The 12751-nt window shown below is 42.8% G+C and overlaps 1 protein-coding gene across 4 annotated transcripts in view; it reads left to right on the plus strand.

Moving 5' to 3' along the window:
• Positions 1-12751, plus strand: part of SEPTIN2 (septin 2) — a 1307428-nt gene that overhangs the window by 292822 nt on the left and 1001855 nt on the right. The window lies entirely within an intron of this gene.

A 12751-nucleotide genomic window follows, 5' to 3' on the forward strand; every position in this document is an offset into this window, starting at 1 on the left:
AGCTCCTTGTATAGCCCCTTCTTAGCATAACTGTCTTAAACACATTAGGTGAAACTCCCATTAAACCTGTGACCTTTCTACAGGGGACTTAAACTGTCCATCAACAAACTGGTTGATCTGCACTGCCAATGGTTAGCATGCTAACTATTTTTTTTACAAATAGTTATCCATACTGCTAGGGGCCCCAGTATCCTGGATCTAGTTCTCAGAAATATGGCCACTTCATGCACATCTCCATATGTATCGTGATGTTTTGTTAAATCAGACCATAGTTTCGTGACTTTTTCCTTTAAAACTGGTGGTACTTCCCCTGTTAATAGCTCTATGTTTAGGGACTTCTCAGAAGCAATTCCTCTTCAATTACTTGAGGTAAATTCTGCTGTAGTCATCTCTGAAAGATCCTGTTGCTAAGGCTGCTACCTTTGCCTCTGACTTCTACTCCCACTTAAATAGTTGATGTGAAGTTGTTCAATCTCGCCGTTTGTTCTTTACACGTGGGTTCGGAGCTGATCCTTTGGCTCCGAGTCGGCCGTTTTCCAAGCTCAAGATCTTTGAGTAGCTTGAGGTACAGTCCCTATCTCATGATGCTCTCCTACCAACCCCCGATCTAGTTTGCCGCTGCAGCAGATTGCATGATTTTTGGAGGAAGCTCGGGCCAGTAACCTTTTTTTCTTCCTGGAAGAATATATAATTACTTATTTTAGACGGACAGGGCTCTGATATTTGTGAGACTTCTCATATGTCATGTAATTGTTCAGTGAGTTTATTGGATATTATATTTTTGTCTTTCTAATTCAGAGCGGTTGCTCCTAGGCCTTTAGCCTTTCTTGAGTTGCATTTACTTGACAGGGCTCTGTCAAATTTAATTCCCTATCCCCTCATTGTTTATAAATTTGTTGCATTTGAACGTTTTTTGTGTCAAATATTTCTTGTAGTCATTTGCAGTTCAGGGATCTGAACTTTCTAAGGAGTTCTTAGTGGTTTTTCGACTTTATTGACATAATTGTTTATCAGGGATCTGATATTTGTGTGTTTTCTTTATATACCATGTCTGAGAAACAAAAATCAGGATTTAAAAAGTGTGACTGTGGACAGAAGATGTCCATCACCTCTAACCACGTTTCTTGTGTTTACTGCTATGGGTCCACTACATTTGCAAGAGGATTGCTCTATCTGCCATTCCTTCAGTTGCAGGGTTTTATTAGAAAGGCAAAGGAAATTGGTGGATAGAGGGCTGTTGAAGCCAGATTTTCAACAAGCATTAGACAAGACTGGCCATACCTCCAACTCCTCGAAGGGGTCGAAGTCTTCTAAGGTGTCATCGGAGCACAGGTCTTCTGTTCCGAGCATCTCTGGGAAGACTCTGTCGCTGGCTCCACAGCCTTTGGAGCCGTGCACCGAAATCTTACAGCGGAGCCGCATCATAATGTTGGAGCCGGTGTTGGAAGTTTTAAAGTCCTTGATCCTTAAGTCGGTGGCTTCTTCGGCTCCTTCGACCTGTTCTTCTGGTACCTTTTCTGACATCGATGTGGACCACATGGTGCAGAGACTTTTGGTGAATCCGGCCCTGGCGAAATTGCTTTCAGCTTCGACCCAGCTGACTTCGAAGCCTGTGACCCCCCCCCCCCACGATTTCTGCTCCTCCTCTGGGGCCAGTTGAGCCTTCGGAGCTTGAAAGAGAGGATCTGATAGTGGTGGAACCCTTGGAGCCGAGGCCTTTTCCAGTGCCCTCGGCCCCACCGACCTTGACTTCTTTGGTTCCGATCGAAGAGTCTCGGAGCCGACACTCTCCCGCTGGCTCCGGGGGAGAGAGTTGAACCGACGCTTCGGTTCCGACTCTCCCTCTCGGGGCTTTGGCGCAGATTAGCTTGGTTCCGTCCTCTGGTTCTGAGCCCGTAGTCTCTACCCCTGGGAGGTTGCCGTCTTCTTCGGAACCGGCGGACTCCTTGGGTCAAGAAACCGGTGCCTTCAGTGCCACGAGGAGGGTCATGTCTGCAAAGAACCTTACCTTTTCGGATCATTCCTCTTCCTCCCCTAAAGGGCTGCGTTCTGTCCCTACACCACAGGTCCCCAACAAGCGTCAAGACCCAGAGCCTCAGGTAACCCCATTGGGTGACCCCTGCTTGACTGAGACTTCACCAGATGCTCCCACTGATGAAGTCCCCAGAAAGAGACTGTGCAAGAGGAGGCATTTGCATTCCCCTCAGGAATCCTTATCAGACACTGACTTAGAGAAATCAGAAGGGTCCCCACGGTCCTCCTCTGAGGTTCTCATTTGCAGACATCCTGGAAATATTAAGGCAGAGGGGTGACTGGCAGTCCCTTACCCCTACTGAGGATGAGTTGGTGCTCCTGAAGGCCTTTGGGTCTCAACCTTCCACCTCCTGGGTTACTCTGCCCTTTGACGAATTAATAGACTTGGTCACTCGAAGGGCGTGGGAGTCTCCTGATTCCATGGAACCAGTCCCTCGGAGGCCCAACAAATTTATCACCTCCCCTCAAGACGGGTCTTTTCTTACGAAGGGAGTCCCCATTGATGCCATGGTGGTGGCAGCGGCCACCAAGAAAGAGATGTCAGAAACCTCCTTCTGTTCATCCTCCTGATAAAGACTCTAGGATGATGGACAGATACGGGAAACGCATCTTTAGTTCTGCGACATTTGTAATAAGATCACTCAACTATTTAACCCACTTTACCCATCTTCAACGAGATCTCCTCAAAAAGCTTGGAGATGCTCTACAGGGAAAAACAGATTATGCTGTTTCTGAGAAAGTAACGGCACAGCTTAACACCCTTAATTCTATTGTGAACTCATCTGTGCGGCTCATTTCTTATGTAGCTGATGGATCGAGTCTGGCAACAGGTTCAGCGATAGCTCTGCAGAGACCATCCTGGATGCGCTTATGCTCCTTTGCGGAAGCCTTCAAGTCTTCCTTTGTTAATACCCCATTTGATGACTCTTCCTTGTTTGGGCCTAAAGTCTAGGAGACACTCACTAGGTGTGAGCAGGAAGGAAAGACTCTATCTGCCGTAGGAGTCCGTTTTTCCACCCCCACTAGACCATACACCAAAGGGCAGAAAGTTGGAAAAATGTGGTTAAAGTCCCAAGGAGCTTTCCAGAACACACGTAGTGAACCCCCCTCCAGGGGCAGAGGAAGGAGGTATAATGGTAGATGCCACCCAGGCGGCAGAGGGGATCCGCAGAACCAGGGTGACAGGGAGCAGTTCCTTGGCAAGCCCTATCAGCGTTCCTGAGAGGAGGCCCGACCGTCCTGCTCTGGAGGCAGCTGGGGGTCGCTTAGCTTTATACCCAGACGCCTGGCTAGGAATTGCATCAGATTCTTGGGTAAAAAGCATAATTACCAGAGGTTACATCATTCCCTTTTCAGAATCCCCTTTCATTCGTAGAAGAATCCCAGACGTTCCACCCAGTGTGCGGAATATAGCAGCCATAGAAATTCAAAGGCTGCTAGAAAAAAGTCCAGGTTCTTTTTAGTTCCAAAGAAAACAGGGGACTGGAGGCCCATCTAGATCTCAGCAAACTAAACACCTTTGTCAAAAAGGAAAAGTTCCGGATGGTCACGCTGCAGTCCATACTTCGTTTCTCGAAACGGGCGATTGGATGTGCTGTATAGATCTCAAATATGCATACTACCACATCAAAATGGCCAGGCCATCCAGAGATCACTTGCGTTTCCAGCTGGGGGCCAGTCACTACTAATTCCGAGCTCTGCCCTTTGGTCTCACCACAGCCCCCCGAGTGTTCACCAAATGTATGGCAGTGGTCACGGCTCACCTGAGACGTTTTGGATTCCGCGTGTTTCCATATCTCGACGACTGGTTCCTCACCGCCACTACCAAGCATCAACTAATTTGTGCCAGAAATTACACTACCAAGCCTGTATTACAGGTTGGGCATAACCTTAAATTTTGAAAAATCTGCTTTATAGCCGTAGCAGCATATTTCCTTTATAGGAGCAGATCTAGACACCACCACCTCCCTGGTCAGATTGCCTCAAGAAAGAGTAATATCTTTGCGAAGTTAAGTGTCCCATTTGTTAACGGAAAGGAGAGTTCCGGCATTCCAGGTTCTGAAGCTGTTAGGCACCATGGCAGCTACATTCATAGCGGGTCTTCTGGGACGAATGCACATGAGGATACTCCAATGGTTACTATTCACACAGGTCTTATCAACAGCTTCCAGTGTCACACAAGATCTTTCTGACAAATGCTTGCAAAAAGGACCTTTTTTGGTAGTTGAACAGCCACCAAGTTACTGTACTTCCCCCTCCCACAGCCATGGTGACCATGGATGCTTCCCTCATCGGGTGAGGGGGGGGGGCTGTTTCAGGGAAGAACTGTCCAAGACACTTGGTCAGACATGGAATCTCATTTGCAGATCATTGTCCTCGAGTTAAGAGCGGTGTTTCTAGCGTTGCAACACTTTCACGACTCATTACCTGGAGAGACGATTGCAATACAGACAGACAACGTGTCTGTAGTCTGGTACAGCAACAAGCAAGGGAGAACCAAGTCTTAACCGTTATGCTGAGAGGCCCTGGGAGTTTGGCAGTAGGCTGTATCCACCGGGCACTTTCTGATAGCAATGCGCATACCCGGGTCATCCAATGTGATAGCGGACAAACTTAGCAGAGTCATTCTGTTGCCTCACGAGTGGTCCCGCAAAGAACGAGTGGCGGAAAGGATATTCCGCAGATAGGGCAAGCCTTGCTGCGACCTTGAATGCCAAATGCAGAAGCTACTTTGCCCTGTACCCTCCACCGGGGGACAGCCCAAGGGACTCACTTGTACATAATTGGCCCTCGGGTCTCTTTTATGCCTTCCCTCCAATCCCCAGATTCTTACAGAAAGGCAAAAGCCTGGTAAGGACTGTTATTCCAATAGCCCCATTTTGGCCGCGGCAGATATGGTTCCCCTTCCTACAGCAATACCAAGTGGAAGAACCTTGAGTTCTGGACCCAGTGCCAGTCCTTTTGACTCATTCGTCGGGAATTCTTCATCCCTCTCTTGTCTCCCTCAAACTGACAGCTTGGCTGCTCCACTTCCCAACCTAGCCAGGTCACATGATTTGTATCCAGCTGTTCAACATATTTTAGTTTCCTCTCATAAAGTCTCCACCAGGAAACTTTATAACAGCAAATGGACGCGATTTGTTCATTGGGCTTCTCAGCATGGTATTGATCCCTATGTCACCCCTGTTCATAGTATTCTGGAATTCTTGTCTTCGCTCTTTCACAATGTTGCGGCAGCTTCTACGATAAGGGTTCAATTGGCTGCCATATCTAACTTCCATGTGGGATGCAGTGGTTCTAACATTATGTCCCACAGATTATGTAAAGCCTTTTTGAAAGCAACTCATCACCTTAGGCCACCTGTCAGGCATCATGTTTCTCCCTGGAATCTGAATTTGGTGCTGTCTCAACTCATTCTTCCCCCTTTTGAGCCTGCATCATCTTGTCCTTTGAAGTTCCTTTCTTGGAAGACAATTTTCCTGGTGGCTATTACTTCGGCACGTAGAGTTTCTGAACTACAAGCACTTTCTATCAGGCCTCCATATTTAGTCTTTTACCCCAACAGAGTGTCTCTAAGAACAAATCCAACCTTTCTTCCTAAGGTCTGCTCCGAGGCAAACTTGAATCAGTCTATTGACCTTCCTACTTTTTTCAGACATCATGCTAATAGAATGGAGTACATGTTACATAAGCTTGATGTTCACAGACAATTGAGGTTTTATTTGGACAGAACTAAAGAATTTAGGAAATCTGATCAACTATTCGTTTCCTATGCAGACAATAAGAAAGGTTTGTCGGTATCCAAAGTTACATTGTCCAAATGGATTTCTGATTGTATAAAATTTGTATATTCTTCAGCTAAACAACCTTTAGAACGTGATTTGAAAACTCATTCTACCAGGGCTGTTTCTACGTCTTTAACCCATGCAGCCGTCTACCTTTGGACACCATTTGTGCAGCTGCTACTCTTGGTCCAAACCTCATACATTTATCACTCATTACAAAGTGGACAGGGCTTCCTTTGGTTCCACTGTTCTCAGGAATGTACTCCCGTGAGCCGCCCAGGATTAGGGTGCTTGGGACGCTACCCACATGTCAAGAGCAAATGGTGAGATTGAACAACTTCACATAAAGAAGTTATGTTCTTAACATAACGTTCCATGTGAGTTGTTCATCTCGGCTTTGTTCTTACACTCCCTCCCACCTTCCCCCTCCAAGTTATGGTAGAACAGGTATGACTGGTTGTCTGGTTGGTCTTGCTAGTGTCCTTCTTTCCAGCCAGATTATTGTTTAGCTATTGTAAATAGTTATGTACTATGTACATTTTTTGTAATTGGTTGCTTAGTGTGTTTTTTTCTTGCTGGTCCAGCAAACTAGATCTGGGGTAGGAGAGCATCATGGGATAGGGACTGTGCCTCGAGCTATTCAGAGATCTTGATCTTGGAAAGCAGCCGACTCAGAGCCGATGGATCGGCTCCGAACCCACGTGTAAAGAACAAAGGCAAGATGAGCAACTCACATGGAACGTTATGGCAAGCACATAACTTCTTTTTTTGATTAGGCAGTCTCTATCCAAAACAGATGCAGTTAGAATTTTAAAAACAAGCTCCTGTGAGGGAATATCTGTATAAATAAATTATATAAAAGAAATTGCTTAAGGATTGTTGGAGGTTTCATTCTACCTACCTTAAGCATTTAAGCTAACTAACAAAAGAGCTTTAGGGAACCATTGGAAGCTCAAAGCAGAGTATGAACTTAAAATAGCCACTAAAACCAAAAATAACTGCAAATCTTTAACTATTCTGGAAATTAAGAAACAACATCCAATAGTATTCAGTGCTAGTCCACAATTAATACTGTACTTTGGTCCAAAGGAAATGGCTAACAAATTTTAGATGCAAATTTTACATCACATGTTTATAACCATTCCACAGGTCCCACAATCCCAGCCACCCCCTTTTAATTACTGTGGAACAAGTTCTGTCAGCCCTTTCAAAAAACTAAGAATACTTTTTTTCCATGGGCCCTGACATCATTCCAGGTTGTCTATTTATCAGTGCCAAATATGGCCTGTCAGAAGCCCTACTTAAACTCTTTAATCTAACCTCTCCACTGGTTGCATTCTTGAAGCCTTGGAAACCGCTATTGCAATGCCATTACACAGGCGTATGCCAGCCATGGACGTTGGCAATGAATAGACTTAGTCTCACTAGCCTCTTGTGTAAAGATATGGAGTGCATTATCTCTGACTTCATTAATCTGGACTTTGAAAATCTCTCAAACGTGCACCCATGTCAATGTGGCTTTACCAAGGGAAGGTCCTGCCTCTTTAATTTCATTCATTTCTATGAAAACATAACTGAAGCAGTGGATGGTGGTTATGCAGAGCATGCAGCAGATCTAGACTTTGCCAAGGAGTTTGACACTATTCGCTCATACAAGCATTATTGGTAGACTTGTAAATGTGACTATAAATCAGTATATCATGCAGTGGATAGCTAACTGGTTGACTGTCAGCACCCATGTGGTTAGAGTAGCAGGTGCCACTTCTGAATGCAATACAGTTGCCAGTGGTATACCACAGGGCTCAGTTTTGAGCTCTCTTATATTTCTCAGATCTTCAGGCCAAAACTTTTGGTCTGTGGTTAACTAAGTTTCCAGATAACTATAAACTGGGTGTTGTCATTCAGTTGTTTGCTGACTCACAGCTGCTTCAACACAGCTTAGACCATATTAACAATTTATGCAAGGGCAGTGGTCTCAAATTAAATATAAAAAAGTAGTATAGTTCATTTTGGTAAACAAAACCGTTTCACTTACTGTATAGGTGATGCACTCCTCCTGTCAGACACTATTGTAAGGGATCCGGGTACTCATCATTTGACATTCATGTCCCCGCAGTAGCTCAAAAAGCCTTTTATCAGGGTCATCTAATTTCCAAAGGCATCTCTTCCAGATCCAAAGAAGTCATAATTTTCCATTACTTATATCAGACCCGTTAAGTATAAATCACCTTTTGGCTTGTATTTATCTAAACATCTTGAGAGACCTCAGATATTCTTAACTAAAAAGATCAGTGACCTCAAAAATCATTGTAATTGGGAGAGACTGTCGTCCCTTTCTCTGTACTCCGTCTCTTAGACTCCTGTGTGGATTGGTGGAGATTTGTGTCAAGCTTTTCATGCCATGAAAGTTACAACCTTGTTTGAGCTCTTATTCCTTTGCAGAACTAATAGTACTTCAGATATGCTGTGAAAGGAACTAAACCTTCATCAACAGATTTATTGGCATGAAAGAGTCCTATCACAATGTATTTCCTCACTTCTGGAGCAAACTTCCATTACATGTCGAGCAGAGTAGCACTCTTGTTACTTTCAAGGTAAACCTAAATAATTGGATGGGCAAATTCTCAAATTCTCTCCCAGTCTGTCTTGTCACCCTCGAGGGTAGAAGGAAATTTTGAATAGAGCATTTTGGCTTGGATTGAAGTGGTTTGCAGTCAAATTGCCCAGTACTTAACTATGAACGTATGCGACATCCAACAAGTTATCCACAGATACAAAATGTTATGATTTTAGGTTTAATTATGTCCCTGGTCTGCCTCTGGAGTGTTAACAGTAAGTTTATTATGTTTTGAAGAACTGTGGTGCTCAGACTGCCAACTTGTAGTGGCTATGATAGATGTTCACCCACAGAGTCTCAGCAAATTATTGCAACACAGTGCCAGAAGTGCCTGCACACACAGTCTCTGCAAACAAGTACTTGCAACACGAGTTCAAAAGCAGTGCAGTGACTTGAGAACTCAAAAAAAGTAGTCCGCAGTAGTGTCAACCCTTTCTGATCAACACTGGATGAGCTGTAGTCTATTAAGTAACATAAGACGTCTCCTTGTCTATGCATTTTGCTCTGAAACTAAAAAGCAAGTGAAAACATACCAGGGGAACTCCTTATATGAATAGGAAATAGACTTTACTATGGAAACCACAGATTCACATATTTGTAGCTCCTGATTAGATGTTTTTACACATAGGTGAGAATGTAGTGATGTGATTGGATTTTTAAATCACAGGCATCTGGGGTCGCATGCTGCTAGAACATACGGGGAACAGTATTCAGTGCCAAGTAGTAGATGTGTATGCACAGTAAATTAGTGTTTTTTATACATTAACAGCAATAGTTAATGCGTTTATGGGATAAAATAGCTGTTTGAGTCTAAATTCCAAGTGGTAACTAATGTCAAGTCTCCATTTGCATGCGCAAAAAAAGAAAAGACTGAAGGGGCAGTTGTACTGTATTTAACTATTTCTGATGTCAAGTATTACTTTTGAACTGATACACTTAACCTACAACATACTAAGGCACACATATCCTTTAGTTTGGCGCATGTATTTGAGCCTGTACTTTAAAAGTAATAATTTGAAGTCACTGACAACGGTCTGCTTACAAGCACTTGAGGCCCAGACTTGACGATCTCTGTCTTAAAGCCGTGAACTTTTTCTTGTAGCTTGCATGGGCTGCCATGTACATTGAACTTCCCTACATGTTAAGGGAGGTGCTTCAGTAGCTAAGTGGAGAGAGTGGATCTGCCACACCTCACCCACACACAGTAGCAGAGTTTGAGAAGGGCAAGTGGCATAGGGATTAGGAGGGCATTTTGAATGTAGGTTAGGGTTTCAGACCTCGATTGGGGGAGTTTTAGGATTAGGAATGGGAGTGGAGTGCTGTTAGATTTAGGGGACTGGATGCCAATTTTAGGGTTACAGTTGGGGCACTTTTAGGGCTGTGCACTTAAGTAGAGTTGGATGCTGGTAGCCTTAAGTAATTAAGAAGGATTAGGGTAGTGGAAGTTAAAGGTACATGTCATTTTGGAAGAAGTGGCAGTGAGCATGTGGGTTGTGAGCTACTAACTAGCACATGAGTACTTGTAGGTGCCACTGATGATCATACTCTACCAGGAGTGTGGTGGGAATCATCTGTTAAGATGAATATGCTTGTACAGGCTACATAGCATCTCTGTGCTCTTGTAAGCAATATTTAGTTAAAAACTGTAGTCATTTTCTAAATGATCTATAAGAAGAATTGTTAACATTTCAACTAAAAGAATAATCTTGTACAATAATCTTAAGATCCAATCATGTTTACATATAAAACTTTTGTAAGAAATGCATTAAAAATGACTGGATTCTTAAACTAATTTTGTAATATGACCTTAAAACATATTAACTTTTTGACAAACTGTGCTTGCATTGTTATTTCTCTCACCAATAACAGAGGCCTCATTAACTCATCACATTTGCTCAGTATAGTCTTAATCAGGTGACCACTAGTACACAGCACAACCCATTCACTTTGATCTCCATTTCCCCAGCTAACAGGTAGTCAAATGTCCGGCCCACTGTTGACAGACTACCCTCTGCTGTGAATTCTTCATCTCTCCCCTACTTGTCACAGAGGAACTTCCTCCTTGTAACAAGAGAATAATTTGCCCAAATGCTGTCACCTATGAGATGCGTCATAAGTCTAAAAATGTTCTAATCTGTCTGCCATATAACAAAATTTTTTATTGAGTCTGATAATCTTAAAAGTTCATGTAAATCTTTCACTGAATTATTTTAGATAAACCTCATTACCATTTATACTGCTTGATAACTTTTTGACTAAGTCTTTCATGGGTTTGTTTTAAAGAAATGCACTCCTATCTTTTGTGGCACTATGAAAATATTACTCTGGTTATGATGCAAACCGTGAACACAAAGTAAAAGATAAGGGGAAAACTGTTGAATTTACCATCCTATACAATACATTATAGGATTTCTATCTTTGATTTAAAGGTCCCATTTTCAAAACAAACTAACCTGGTTGTGTGGTTTGAGTAACATCTGTGCAGCCTTCTGTAGGTTATTACTTTTTATATACCAGTGGTAAATGGAGGGTACTTTTCAGAAACAAAGACTCAATGTCAGGACTCTGATATCATTGCAACACTTGACAACTCATTAGCTAGGACAGCCAGTCCTACTGCCCTTCTTGCAGTAAGGTTACAGCCAGCCAGTGGGATTTTAGTATCTCTTACAAACTAATCAGAGTTACGGGTCTATATTAGAACACTGAACTTTCAAAATTTTGAGTGTTCTAATATCGAACCCTACTAATAGAAAATTTAAAACATTGAACATACAGAACAGCAAATTTTTTCCTAGGTAAAAAAATTTGCTGTTCCAAAACACATACACACAATACAAGCACACCAAACAAACAGCAGTCCACACACATACACCTAAACTCTTACACCTAACCCTACACTAAGGGTTGGGAGAGTGGCCTAATGGTTAAGGTGCTTGCCTTACAAACACAAGGTGCAGGGTTTGAGTCTCACAAGGGATAATTGGCTAGGCTTAAAATGGCTTGCAAGGGTAGCTAGCTTAGTACTAATCTATGAACCTATCTATGAACATACACCACTTACTAGCCACTTACCTTAACCCAAACCCTAAGGTCCGTCACTATCGCACAGTCACCTCACCCGCGCCCTAACCCTAACTCACCTACCCCGCCCTAACCCACACGTCCACACAATCGCACACTTATCTTGACCCACTCCCTAACCCTCACGTCAACACAATTGCACACTTACCCTAACCCGACCCGTAACTTTCCACCACAGCACTGAAAATACCGAAGCAACAGAAACAATGAGAGAAAAATAAGTCCAAGTCCTGCTGAAGGTGATGAAAACAACAGAAACGGCAACCAAATTCTTTCCCTAGGAAAAACATTCGGTTTTATCTTTCTTCGATATTTTAAGCGTTCGCTGAAAATGGATCAGTATTAGAACACTCAATTTTGAAAGTTCGGTGTTCTAATGTAGACCCAGAGTTACCTATTCAGGTATTCCAAGAGAGAACTCGGCCAAGTAAGTGGAGTAAAGCTGTACCTTAAATTCGACTCGTCTTTAAGTCCTCGGAGAGTATAAATAAACCATGGTATTAACTAACCATGCTGTCCCCTTCTGTTATATCATTAAGAAATCCATACCATTAGGAATGGGACTAAGCCTAAGAAGAAACTGTCCACACGATCTTACACTTTAGTCCAGTCCCTCATTCAGTAAGTTACAGTAGTTTACAAAGCAATGTGTTCCACTTGACCATCCAAACTGGTATGCATATATCCTTTACAGTAGCACTCCAGACTGCTCCCTAGATCTCAGCCAAGTTAACCAGAGGTAATAAAAATACTTGGACCAAACCACACACCTTAAACATGTAAATGAAGTAATTGGGTCTTCCTCAGACAAGCAGTGCAAACCAGCGGTAGTTAACAGTAATTCCAAAGAGTTTATAGTTTATCTACACATTTTAAGAGTAAAGCATGTAAATGAAATACAGTTTTTTAGGTGGTGGAAAGGTGGTTGTTTAAACATACTGATGTGCATGAAAAAAATATACAGCTTTACACACACACACACACACACACACACACACACACACACACACACACACACACACACACACACACACACACACTCAAAAAGCACTTTTCAGCTAGAAAACTTCAAGTCTGTACTGTTCCAGTAACAAAACCAAGGGAATTTATCTCCCAGTTAAATATGTTTAACCGTCGAACTTCAAAATAACTAAAAATGCATCTGTGATGAGTAATGTAGCTGGTACTAATTTTGTTTACATAGTATAGTACTGTATTTGTATTTTTACTT

This window comes from Protopterus annectens, chromosome 4.part0, assembly GCF_019279795.1.
Source record: "Protopterus annectens isolate FY-2018-M chromosome 4.part0, PAN1.0, whole genome shotgun sequence".
Classification (NCBI taxonomy): domain Eukaryota; kingdom Metazoa; phylum Chordata; order Ceratodontiformes; family Protopteridae; genus Protopterus; species Protopterus annectens.